This window comes from Neofelis nebulosa, chromosome 13 (genome assembly GCF_028018385.1).
Source record: "Neofelis nebulosa isolate mNeoNeb1 chromosome 13, mNeoNeb1.pri, whole genome shotgun sequence".
Taxonomy (NCBI): Eukaryota; Metazoa; Chordata; class Mammalia; order Carnivora; family Felidae; genus Neofelis; species Neofelis nebulosa.
In genome coordinates, this window is record NC_080794.1 from 41,023,501 (window position 1) to 41,036,988 (window position 13,488).

The 13,488-nt window shown below is 40.3% G+C and overlaps 1 protein-coding gene across 10 annotated transcripts in view; it reads left to right on the plus strand.

The window, feature by feature from the left end:
* Nucleotides 1–13,488, plus strand: part of LRMDA (leucine rich melanocyte differentiation associated) — a 1,033,502-nt gene that overhangs the window by 723,436 nt on the left and 296,578 nt on the right. The gene's annotated exons all lie outside the window — the stretch shown is intronic.

Sequence of the window (13,488 nt, forward strand, 5' to 3'; positions counted from 1 at the left end):
AAGTAAATAAAATGTTGCCGTAAGTAATCAGAGGTCTAAATAGACAATCACTGTGAAACGTGATACAACGCATGTATAAGAGGAGGCCTAAAGAAGGGGGAGCTAAATTCTAACTGGGGCTTTCAGGAGAAGCAGTGACTCATGAACAAAGAGGAAGAACCTATGAGTTCATTGTTTAGCTTGAGAGCTGTAACTTGCATCAACCATTATTGCTATTTTGGTGGTAGAGAAATTAATATGGCCTTCAGACAGAGGGTAGAATCTGTTCAAAGGTACAGAGACTTGAGAGGATGTGGTGTGTCGGAAAATTACAGGTATACAGTATTGCTGGAGTATCATTTACAAGGAAGGTGGTACTATCGCTGAATAGGATCATGAGCTTGACTTTCACATAGGTTCATACATCCATGTATTGACATGCTGCTTCAAGAGTTCAACAGTACTGAAGGGATATAGAGATTCTGAAATGCTCAAGGTCTCATGATGAGTCTATGAGGCTTAGTTCCTTAGCTTATGAGGCTTTTGGAAAACAGTAGGCCTTATTGTCTCAAAAGCTTAAGTTACTCTCAGAAGGTGATCTAGCTACCAAGTCATCTGTTCCTGCAGATCAACAATGGGTCAGACACCTGGATAAAAAGTCTAAAAAGTACTTTGTCATTCAAATAATTTAATTCTCTGATGGGTGTCATATGGAAGAGGAGCTCCTTAGAAAAAGGTTTAGGAAAATTAAGCAGGCTTTCCTTCTCTTGCTTCCTAAGTCTTTAATGTGCCAAAGTGCAATATTGAATCTCCAGGAGGACGGTGGAATATGTCCTCATTTCCTAAAATTATTTGTTGGTGAAAACTTTTTTCACAAGTACTTATGTGAAACTACTGTTGCCTAGAATGCTCTTCGAGTAAACATCCTTTTAAACAGGCTTCCTAATTGTACATCGAGTGGAATTTGCTTTCTCAAAAGTTCTACCCATTCAGTCCCTAAACTGACAGTGAAGAAGGGGTGAGGACCACTTCATTCAGCAAATGCTAAATGTGCCTCCTACTAATTATTTGGCGTCGCGTTGGTGAAATATAAAGGGTTGCATTCCTCCCATCCTAACTGGTCACTTTTGCAAAGACACAGCACCAGACCCTGGTAAGCAGTGTGGGGTCTGCTGGGAAGTTTCCAGCAAAATGCAACTCTTCTTGACCTTGTACCATTTAAAGTCACAGAGCTATTTAAGCAGCAACCAGGGCATTCAGAAGAGCTGTGACTAGGCATAATGTGCCCTTTGAGGGTGACCATTCATTTGTTCATCTAATTAGCACTCAGCACCTTTGGCTGCCCCACACGTCTTAAAAAAAAAATCTCAAGCATGTGGGGCTTTGGTGCTTGGATTGCAGGGCTTGCATGAAAATCAAGGCCTGGACTTGTATTTATGGAGGTTTCTTCTTTCCACTACGTCTTACCTATTTCCTCAGCCCTGTTCTCAGTAATGCCTGCCACAAAGAACCTCATAAATTTAGCATTTGCAGCTATAAGTTTGTCATTCTTTTCTTGAAATAAGATCGGGGCACTATTATAAAACAGCAGAAGGCTGAATGTGAAAGCAGCCAACATATTGTTGACTGATTCATCTGGGGCATTTAGTTCTTCAAAATGGAAAAACAAAATAGGGTCTAAAAAGCAAACACAGTAAATTAAAAGAATGTTATTCTATGCATAGAACAGCTGTTTTAATACTTGCTCAGTAGGGTCATATGACTGACCCACTTCTTTTAGGATAAAATATGTCTTCCTTTAAGGTTATTATTAAAGACACATGGAGACATTTACTTTGGTCTCCTTGTCAGCATTGTGCCATGTTTTTTTTTTTTCCAAAGAAAACCTCACCATTTGAATTTGGTTTGGATCCATTATTTGCATGAAAATGATAGTTAATTGTGTCCATGTGATGATAATTAGTGTTTAGCTAAGAGGACCTTGGCATTGTTAGCCCGAGGCGAGGTGTGAGTTACAAAAAAGTGTACTGGTGGTAGCTGTTTTTCTTTTCAGTAACTGCACAGCTCTGTCTGTTTTACCAACTAGGAAAATAAATTAACAGGAAGTGAAAGATTATAGTGTGCACATGAAGTAGGATATAGTTACCCACTGTAGGGGAAAAGCTTCACATTGAGCCCTCTTTGCATGATGGATACTCATTATCTCATTTCTTTAGCTAATATTGAATGCCTATTCTCTTAGGGTCTGCACTGTTCATTACATAATTTAGAAGCTCTAGGAGGACAGGGACACCACAGTAGTGTAACTGAAATCTCTTCTAGTTTTAAATTGGAACCAGAGTCTTCTTGCTCACCTGAGAGTTGTCAATGGTCCCAAAGCTGCTAAGTGGCAGGATAAGAGTCCAAATCTTCCTTAATTTGCTTTGCTTGGCACCATTCATTCGGCAAATTTTATCAAGTGCCTAGAACAGAGTAGAATGCTGGGTCAGGGGTCCCTCCTGCCTCACTTACTGGGTCCTGGTCATTGTGGATTATCCAGGCAGTCTCTCTCTCTCTCTCTCTCTCTGAATACCTTAAAGGCCAAGACTAATTCTATTTCATATTAGAACATGCAGTTCTCTTTTGTATTACATGCATGTAGTTGTATTGTATCAGACATGTAATAAATATCGAATGCATAAATGATAGAATGAATGAGTGATCTCATCATATTCTAACTTAGGCCAGGGTCCATTCTACCTCCTCTGTGACAGGGGATTATCCAACTTGGTCTTATATTGTCTCCTGGTGATGGGGCCCTGTCTACCTTATAGTGCAACCCATTTCTCTGGCATCTCTGACTACAGAATTGTACTCACTCTTAATCCCCCATCCATTATAATGTCCCTGGCTCTATCTTAATACAGAATAGGTCAGCTTCCTCTTTCACATAATCCTTCATATACAGCAAGATATCTGGCATATGTTTCTTATCTCCAAATTTAACACAACACTTCCATCAGTTATTCCTCATATAACATAATTCCCCGATGTGTCACTATATTGGATGCTTTCATATCAACATAGCTAATTTAGCCAGGTTTGTTGTTGTTTTTGTTGTTGTTGTTGTTATATGGGGGCAAAGCCCAATGTAGTATTTAATACAAGAAGGAATGATCAGAGTGGAATAGGTCCAGAACATTGCCTTTGTTCATCTGAATTTCTACTTATTCTTATAAAGATTGTGCTATTTGATATTTTATTGTATTTTGTTTATAGCCATCATGTCACTGGGTTGATTCCTATGAGCTACTGGTCATCTAAACCAGAGGTTTTCAACTGGGCATGATTTTGTCTCCCTGGAGATAGTTGGTACTGATTGGAGACCTAATTGATTTTCACTATTCGCAGTGGGTGCTGATACTGACAGCCCTGGTAGAAGCCAGGGATACTGTTAAAACCCTACGATGTGTAAGACAGCCTCACACAGTAAAGAATTGTTGGGCTCAAAAGTCAGTAGTTCTTTTATTGAGAAACTCTGATCTAAACTACGTAGTCCTTCTCCTTGGCACCTCATGGAACAGACCTTGATCTTCTGTTATGGGAAGCCTTTTAAATCTTTGAAAGTGACTCAGTAAGATCACCTCTTCCCAAGCCTGCTGCCAACCATTTCTAAGACTGCCAGTATCTTAACCTGCTAATCACCTACCACTTTGCAGTTAGAGTATTGTTCCCAGCACAGAACAACACTTTGGTTGACATCTGAAACCTAGGAAAGGACTTCTCAAACTTTACTATGTGTAGAAATCATCTGGGAATTTTGGTAAAGTCAGGCTCTGATTCAGGAGGGCTGAAGCTCTGCTGTTCTAACAAGTCCCCAGGTAGTGATGATGCAGAAGGCCAGTGACCATACTTTGAGAAATAGCAAGTATCCTATTGGAATTATTTGGTCAAGAGCTTCTTCTGGTCCCTTGAGGCAGATTACAAGTGTTTGAGGCTGGGAACCTTTGGCTACCACCCTTGGCTCTGGCCATGTGGCAGGATAGAGCCAACCAAACACCATGATGCTACAGTGCAAAGGCCAGTGGTCTCCTAATTGCCAGGAAGTATTTGTAACTTACAGATCCTTGCTGAGGAGAAACAACAGCAAAGCAATATTCCTCTTCTAAATTGAGAACTGCAGGTAGGAGTGAGGGGGGAGCTGCCCCCAATCACAAACTTGGAAGAATGTAATATTCAGTTGTGAGTTGGTTTCTCCAGATATGCATATGTTTATAAATTATCCTAGGAGTTCCTTTTCCTCATTCGCTTTATTGTAGAGTGTATTTCTTTAAAGTGACAGGTTTAATTTTTTTCTCCACTCTGTGTAGATTTCATGGATGATGTAGCTTAATAAATCAAACCGATTTCCACCATTGTATCAAGACTCTTTAATCAGTTCTTTGAATTAATGCAATCAAACGGTTGAATTCTTACATTCATCTCTATATTTACGGCTCTGTTGTGCTTTTTTATTGAATTGGAAGAGGAATATCTTCATTCACAGATGAAATAAAATAAATCTAAGCAGGTTATCCAGTAAACGGACTGGGGTGTAGAGTATGGTGTGTGTGTGTGTGTGTGTGTGTGTGTGTGTGTGTGTGTGTGTGTGTGTGTATGCGTGCGTGCGCACGCGCTTATGCATAAAATACACAAAGAGTCATTAGCACAGTTCTAATATTAAGTTTTCTGTTGGGACTTCAGATTCAGTAAACTAGCATTGTATCAAGTTCTATCATAATGGTTCTATTTTACCATGTTGTTAACCCAGGGCTTCTCAAACATGTTTGGGGAGCAGAGTATTTGGAAATCATGGTGCTTCTTGAGGAATGCCCTGGATTTTTTATGTGTTCTAGTTAAGAGCACAGAATCTGGAGTCAGACTGCCCAGAGAAAATGTCAGTTCCTCCATGGACTGGCTGTATGACTTTGTGCATGTTACTTCACTGCTCTGTACCTCCTTTCCTAAAGGAAATAGGGATAATGGTGTCTATCTCATGGAATAGCTGTGAGGATTATAACCATAGGTATTTGGACCCATGACAGGCACATGGCAAGAATTCTCTATATGGAGACTATTATTAATATCACTCCAAACTTAAAACAGCTAAACATGTCACTTTCTGCCAAATCAGAAATGCTGTCTTATGATACATTGTCTCAGAGACAACAGTAAAAGGCAGTGAGGATCTAAGAAAAATTACTAGAGGACAGTCATAAATGGCTCTTTTCCTCCCACAAACTGGGGAAGTAACTCCATTATTGAGTTAGAGTCCAGGAGCCCAGGAAGCACAGAACCCAGGTTTCTGCTGAGACAGAGAGTGTATATCAATCCTACCCTACATACCTTTTCACATGTTTTGCAATAGTTTGAGTCCACAAGGCAAGACACACACTTAAACCTCTTTCTTTCTGATTTTACAAGATTGCTATGGCACACTAGTCAGTTAAAAATACTCTCTGAAGATATGCGGAGTAAGATCCTACTTTTTAAAATGTAAATGTGTGTGTATTTAATGGAACTAATGATAGATACATTAGGAACTGATTATTCTAATTACCAAATAATTCACAGTAGGGTTTCTTACAATAGCAAATGCTTTCCATTTCTATGGGTTTTTTTTTTTGCCAGTTTTTAATGTGGTTCTTAGACATAAAAGCTCTGTATCTTAAAATTCTGATGGCATTCATTGATCAAGATGTATGAGTTTTTGTTCCTTGCACAAGACAGGACTAGGTTAGGATGATCACTTGGGTATACAGGCATAGGCAAACACCATGGTGTTTTAAAACCTTTTTTTTTTTTTTTTGAGTTTAGGCCAGTAGCAACAGCCCTATTACTAAATCAATTTCATCATAAAAATTACACCTGATATTATATAGCACTCTACATATAAATCACTTTCACGTGTATGTTTTTCATTTCTCACAAGACTTCTGTATGTTAACTTTCAGTGGCCCAAGTTTAGTATTGACAAAACAGAGACAGAGAGGTAAAATGAATTGTCAAAAGTCACAGGACTAGTAAATGCCAGAGTTAGACCTCAAACCAAGTGGCTCTCCCTCCAAATCCATTGGCCAACTTGGGTACATCTGAATCCATGGTAGCCACATGCCATAACTATCTTAAGTGTTCTCTGAGTGGGATTCAGCATGTGCTACATTGTTTTCCTATAGAATCCCCATCTTTTATTTGTTAGATGCATTTTTTCATGATTGGCAAGGATGCTAGTGGACCTTACATCAGATATCTTTTCAAGGAAGAAACTTCTCAAATCTTGGAAATGGTATGGTAATCCACCTAAAACTGATGGATTTGTTCTCAGTGAGAGTTCCAGAACTGCTGTGTCTGTCAGCTTTTTCTGGGTAACAAACCATTCCCCAAAATTAGTGGCTTCAAAAACAAGTATGTATTTCCCAGTTGTGCAGATAGGCAACTTGGGCTGAACTCACTTGGATAGTTCTCTGGATCCAGAGTGGTCTCAGCTGTCTGTGTCTGGTCTCCCTCACTACTCTCTCAACTGGGCACTGGGATGGGTGACATGACTGGGATCTCTTTTCATGTAGCCTTTCATTTTTCAGCAGCCTAGTCCCTGTCTGGTTCACATGGCAGTTACAGAGTGCCAAGAACAGCAAAAGGGCAAGCCCTAATGCTTGAGAACTTTTCAAATCACTGCTTGCATCTTCTTTGCTGTCATCAAAGCAAGTGCCATGGCTAAGCCCGGAATTAGTATGAAAAAGGCATGGATATAGGGGGCCATTACTGCAACAGTCTACACGCTGCCATATCAAGTTTTCCTTTCCGTCCAAACTTTTGAGTGAAATGTTAATGCCCTGAAAACTCAGGAGGTTCTTTCTCTTCAATGAGGTGTTTCCTTACTGTTACTCCCTCAAAACTCTATCAACTCAGTAAACTTGGCCCTTTACAAAGCCGTGGCTTCTTTCAGTGGTGCTGTCCTGCTTCCCTCCCATGGAACGGCTTGGCATTAATGAATTGAAGGATTGTTCTTAGTCAGGGCTTTTCTGACTTTTTAATGGTGTGCATGTAACTTCTCCTTGTCAGCTTTCCTTTTAGAAATGCATACGTTTATTTTGAATCCAGAAGCTGGAGTTTTCTGTTTTGGGAAAGAATTTTAATGAAGCTTTATCAGGCGTGTTAACCAAAATGAAGAGGAGTCTTTTGTGCCCAGAGAAAGCTATCAGGCAGTCAGGAGCTCCTTTAGAAAAGGGACTACAGAATGAAGGAAAGCTAAACCCTTCTTTAATGATTTTTCTCTTTTTAAAACATAATACTTTGCATGAAAGTTTGTGTCAAGGAGTTTACCTCATGGAAGGGGAACTTAATGATGTGCAATCTGGGGGAAGGAGCGGACACTAGATGATAATTCCCAAGCAGATGAAAGAGAATATTTCACATTGCTGAGACACATGTGACTTCTTTGGATGCAAATAACAGAAAGGATGATGACAGTTATACCAGTTCCCTGCTTTGGGGAGAAATCACCAGCTTAGCAGCACTAAATGGCAAGGCATTTGTGGCTGAGTTCTTTCCCTGACTAATTGGAAACACATCTCTCTATTTTCCTGTCATTGAGAAAGAACTACTCTTTGGTAAATGGTATTCAGTGGTGTACTTTTTAAAAAACTCAGCCCTGTGCTGGGCTCTTGGTCAGAAGGGAATGAAAATCCTTTCTGATGTCAGAGAGCATCATATCTCTCCATATATATATCTCCATATATATCTCCATATATATATATGTATATGGATATATATATCCATATATATATGTGGATATATATATATATATATATATATATATATTTCCTTATTACTTTATTCATTCATTCATTCATTCATTCATTCATTCATTCATGTGGAGACAATAAGACATTGGAAAGTGACTGGTAGGTTTTCCCATCTTGGTAGAATCTCACCAGCTCTGGCATTATGAACTTATCAACTTGAACAAATTCCTTCCCCTCTGGCCTCAGTTCTTTCACTTGTAAAATGAGGAGAAGGGAGCAAATGACCCCAAAGTTTTCATTCCTGTAAGAAAGGCCTATAATTTGGAAAGATAAACAATTACTGTTTGGTTATAAATTTGGGATAAGTGATTCAGAAAAGGCATTGTGAAATACTGGATTTATGTCAGGAGACACTGTAAGAACAAAAACAAAAACCAAGAAAACAAATTTTGGTCTGATGAATATTGTGCCACCCATCTGTTTATGTACTCATCCTTTCATCTATCTATGTATCCATCCACCCATCTATCCATATAGCCGTCCACCCATCTGTCTAGGTACCCATCCACCCATCTATTCAGGTTCCTGTCCACCTATCTATCCAGGTACCCATCCACCTATCTATCTACGTACCTGGCCACCCATCTATCCAGGTACCCATCCTTCCATCTATCCGTGTTCCCATCTACCCATCTATCCAGGTACTCATCCACCTATCTACCCAGGTACCCATCCACCCATCTATCCATGTAGCCATCCACCCATCTGTCTGTGTACCTGCCCACCCATCTATCCAGGTGCCCATCCATCCATCTATCCAGGTACCCATCCACCTATCTGTGTACCTGTCCACTCATCTATCCAGGTACCCATCCACCCATCTATCCATGTACCTATCTACCTATCTATCCAGGTACCTGTCTTCCCATCTATCTACCACTTTCTTGTTTTGGAGCAAAACTCAGACTAATCCCCAACTCTAGGCCAAGGGCTCTTTCCCTATTATGTACCACTTCTTTTGTGCCTCTCTTCTAAATGTCCTAGAAAACCTAGAGCCTGGAATCTGTTTCCTAAGATTGGGGTAGTGTATGGCCATTTCTAGGGCTTAATAGTTCATGAAAAAAAAAGATTAAAAACCCTCTTCCTTCCAGAAAAAAATGTTATTTGAGCTACCATCCTCCAAGGCCAATCAATATGATGGATATTTTTGAGCACTCTGTGCTGAAAGAGTGATGACCTTATGGGAAATTTTTTCCAGAAAGATTGGGAAAGCCCCTATCTTCTACAGTTTACTGGCAGAGTCTAATGTGTTGTAGAAGCCCATGAAAGTGATGTTTTGATGAATGAGGGTCCCACATAGTAAGTAGTAGTTCCCCTAGGACTTAAGAAAACACAGAAGGGCCCATAGCACCTCACCATCCTCTAAATGCTGATTGACCTTAGCACCCAAGAGAACATTTACAAAAGAGAAGAAAAAACACCTGCTCCTAGGGAATTTTCTCTGGAGAGCTGTGATGTCCCTCCATTGAGGTTTAGAAAAGAAGCTGTTTAACAGTGAAAGCATATTTAATATAGAGCTTGGGGTAAGAAGGCAGACCAGAGGGGCTGCCTCTCATGTCTTTCTTTAGATAAAGATACATCTGGGGTTTTGAGGTAGATTCAGTTCTTTAAACAAACACCATCATCTACCCCAGGCAGTTTTGTTTGATCCCAAGTTCAGTAATGTGAAGGAAAGTTTCCCAGACTTAATGGCTTAAAATGAAAGAGAATCATGTTTTTCTGTCTGAAACTGGAAATCCAAAGAGTTGCTCAGTCACAATGTTCAGGCTTTTACCTTGTGGCTCAGCTACAGGAAATTGGGAAATTTGGGTTAGATGCTTCATTCACATTCCTAGTTGATAAAGAATGGGAAAGGTTCAAGAATTGTCTGAATCACAAGGCTACTGAGAGGACTAGAAAATACAGGATTATTTTTCTATAAATTACCTTGGAGAAGGGGGTGGCAATGGAGAAGAAACTGTTAATATGGTCTAGAAGGCTTAGTATAAGTTCTTTATTTTAATGCTGCCAGTAGGTAGATTACACACATATGGAGGTGCCAGTCCCCACTATCACAAAGTAATTATTGGTAGAAATTTATTGATGGCAGGATATCCAGATATTTGCTACTTAAAATGGGATCCATGGACCAGCAGTATGGGTATCACCTGGGAGTTTGTTAGAAATGTCGAATCCTAGAGACAACCATCCCAGACCTGCTGAATCAGAAATCATACATTCTTAAGACCTCCAGATGTCTCATCTGCCCATTAAAGTTTGAGAAACACTGACCTGGATAATAAATTCATTGGGATGATGCAAAGCATATATCCTTCCCAGATTCCAGTTGATTGTAAGATACATATCTGGATTGGGTTCTTGATTTTGTTAATTTAAGAGAAAGTGATTTTAATCTCCAGAAACTGAACCCAGCAATGGGATACCACAGCCTACCACTTCAGCCTTACCGCCCAGTTACTAACCATTGGAGCCACCCTAACTTTCTTACTGTTGCCCGCCCATGTTAGAAACTTTTGCAACTCTGTGCATTTCCTGTGCTCTATCCACTTTCTGGAATGCTTTTTTCTTCTTCCCTGATCATCAAACTCCTGTCACCTTTCACGAACTTGTTCACATGTCAACTTTTCTGGAAGACATTCTGCGTTTTTCCGAAGTAGGATTAATACCCTATTTTTTGTGTAATTATTTCCCTGTTATAAGTATAAATGTCTATTTCCCCTTCTTGACCATGAACTCTGAAGGATCTTGAACTCCTTATTATCTCCTGTGTGTCCTTGGCACCTGATACAGAACACTATGTAATACATTCTTTTGTTGTACAGCTAACTAAACATATGTTGATCTGACTGGGAATATCCTCTTGCGGTATTCTAGAAATTTCTTATTCTTCCAGACAGTGACTTGGGTTGTTTGTGTAACAGGTGTCTGGATCCCCAAGGCTCCTGAGTTGTGAACTAGGTCAGCACTGAGCAAAATCATCAAGCGGCCTCAAACCATCCTAGGTTCTCTCAGTACCTGCTTTCTACTCTCAAGCCTGGCACCCTTATGATACTTCCTGATTGCCCCAGACTCACATTTAGCCCCTGTATTAAGGCTTATGTTGCCAATTTCCACCCCTCCCAAATCAGAACCTACCTGTTTCCTTAAAGTGTCAGCTACCATTTCTCAAAGACTTACTTGTGCCAAATGCTCTTTGTGAGAATATTAGCTCCAACCACAACTCTGTAAACATAGATTTCATCATTTCTGTATCATATTGAGGAAACTATAGCTCATGGTGGTTAAATAACTTGTTCATAGTAGGATGGTTAGGCAGAGCCGGGACTCAAACTCAAGCCTGTCTGACTTGCTTATTGGTGCTTTGAAATGCTGCTCTGTGCCACAAGAGGGGTAATGAATCACCTAGAGAAACCCACCAAGGTGTTAACCTACCAGTGTGTGTAATTGATCAAAACACTTGCTCTGAATGGCACACTGTTTTAGATACACTTTACCAGAGGAAAAAGAGTAATTACAAGTGACCACAGTAGATTCCTCTATCTGGTCGATTTTAACTTTCTCAAGCTCAGATGAGTCTTTAGGGCACTTTGTTTCTAAGATTAAGGACTGCTGCCACCAGGCTGTGCTAACACCTTGAAGACCTGTAAAGAAGATCGGGCTGCCATTTTGCCTTTAATTTTGTCCTATTCATTGAGAATTATGCCACATTCCTATTGATTTTTGTATTTATTTTTGGCTGGGCAAATGAGTGATCATTTAAAAAATAATGCCAAGAGTGTGTTACTGCCTCACATGGACTTAAAAGTTATTTCATATTTATTTCATATTAGCTCTTTTTACCCCCCCCCCGAGCAACTTCTTTGATTATTCCACTTCCATCTTCTCCATTAGATATGCTGACTGGTGTCCACACTCCAGTAAGGAGGCCACTTCATTCTTGTATGTCCATACACTTCTGCTCTCACCAAGGTGCAGTGGTGTCTATTCCAAAACTTGTTTATATCTGTTTTCCTTATATGGTATTTGTAAATATAATTTTATTAAATATTATATGAATCAGTGGTTACCACACAAAAGGAGCTGCTGTTTTATGAATACCAATTTAAGTGTTTTGAAAGAGTTCATAAAGAAAATGTTACCTAATGAAAAAATAAAAAGTTAACAAATTCTGTGAGGATAGGCAAGGGAGCTAAAAAGAAAGTATAAAGATGTCTGTGTTCAGTTTGCCTTTCAAGGGTCTTTAAGCTCCAGTCCTTTTTAAAGAAGCCCAAACTGGAAATTATGGGTGACATTCTATAACTATTGGGGGTCAAGAAAGATGAGGCAGGACTGTATCAGAAGGCAACTGACAGGGAAGCAGGGACTTGGATACTAGGGTCAAATGGGACTTGATTCTGCCGGCAACCTGACGGAGCCTGGGAACATATTCTCCACTGGAGCCTCCGGAAGAAAACTCAGCCCAGCCAACACCTTGATTTTGGCCTTGGGAGACTAGAAGCAGACACATCAGCTGAGCCCCCTGCACTTTTGACCTACAGAACTATGAGATAATAAGTTTTTGTTGTTTGAAGCCCCCAAGTCCATAGTGAATTACTACAGCAGTGTTAGAGTGCTAAGCTGTATTAGAATGTACAACCACCATCAACTCCCCTGCCATTTGTGTATTATCAGGATCCTGTGCCTATTTTTTCCAAGAACGTGTTCCTTACACACTCCTGGGCTGGGTATTTTTGGCTGTCTCTGCTGGTGTTGGCTCAGCCTACCTTTCGACACTTACCTCCAGACAAACCTTCTGCCCTCATTATGTTCTTGGCCTCTCAACCTCCTGCGTAAATCCGGTCTGTCTTTCGAGGCACATCTTGACAAGGTGCAGGTCATTTAATTTCCTTTGGTCACCAACACAGCTTTCTGTGTTGTTCAATCAGCCTTTTGTCCTGTCTGGTAGGGCTGGCTCTTGCCTCTGTTTTCTTCTTCTCTCTCAAATAGATGGCATGCGTTTTAATAGCAAGGAGCATGTGCATGCACGCTGATGTGTTTTGTTTCCTCTTTATGTCCAGCACAAGAATGAGCACATCCTACATGATCGAGACATTGAATTGTACCTGAAAGAACCACATGATCTTTATGAATGTCCACAGAGCTCTTTTGTGAATACCGGTTCATTTCTGTGGCCTTTGCCTCTGAGTGTTGACTCCTTTGATATCAAGACAATGATGTGATATCTTCTTAAAGTGTCTTTTAAATGACTTGTTTAAATGGTTTTTGTATCCCAGCAGTTTGGGTTCCCAAGGTGAGTCTCTCCCTGGACATGAATCCTGGCCCCTTGGATACCTTGGCTGCTTCCCGTGCTGACCTGTCATCTTGCAGCACTTTATGAGCTTGGGTCCTTGGGTCCTCTCTGAGCAAGAGTGCCCCTGCAGCCCTAGCACAAGAGGACATCACCCAGGGAGAATTCACAGAGTGTTGACGTGAGGAGTGGTAGCCAGGGAATATATTGAAAGCATTTGATTTTTTTCCACTGTAGCTATCTGTTCTTCATTCCATGCTAATAGGATAATTTGATCGATGAATGCGCTGGGAAAAAGCTAGAGATGCATAAAAAGTGTGAAAGCACACAGCTACAAATGAGTGGGCAGATTTACCACCTTCTCCCCAGAATCAAATCTGTCTGCCATCCGCACTGGGT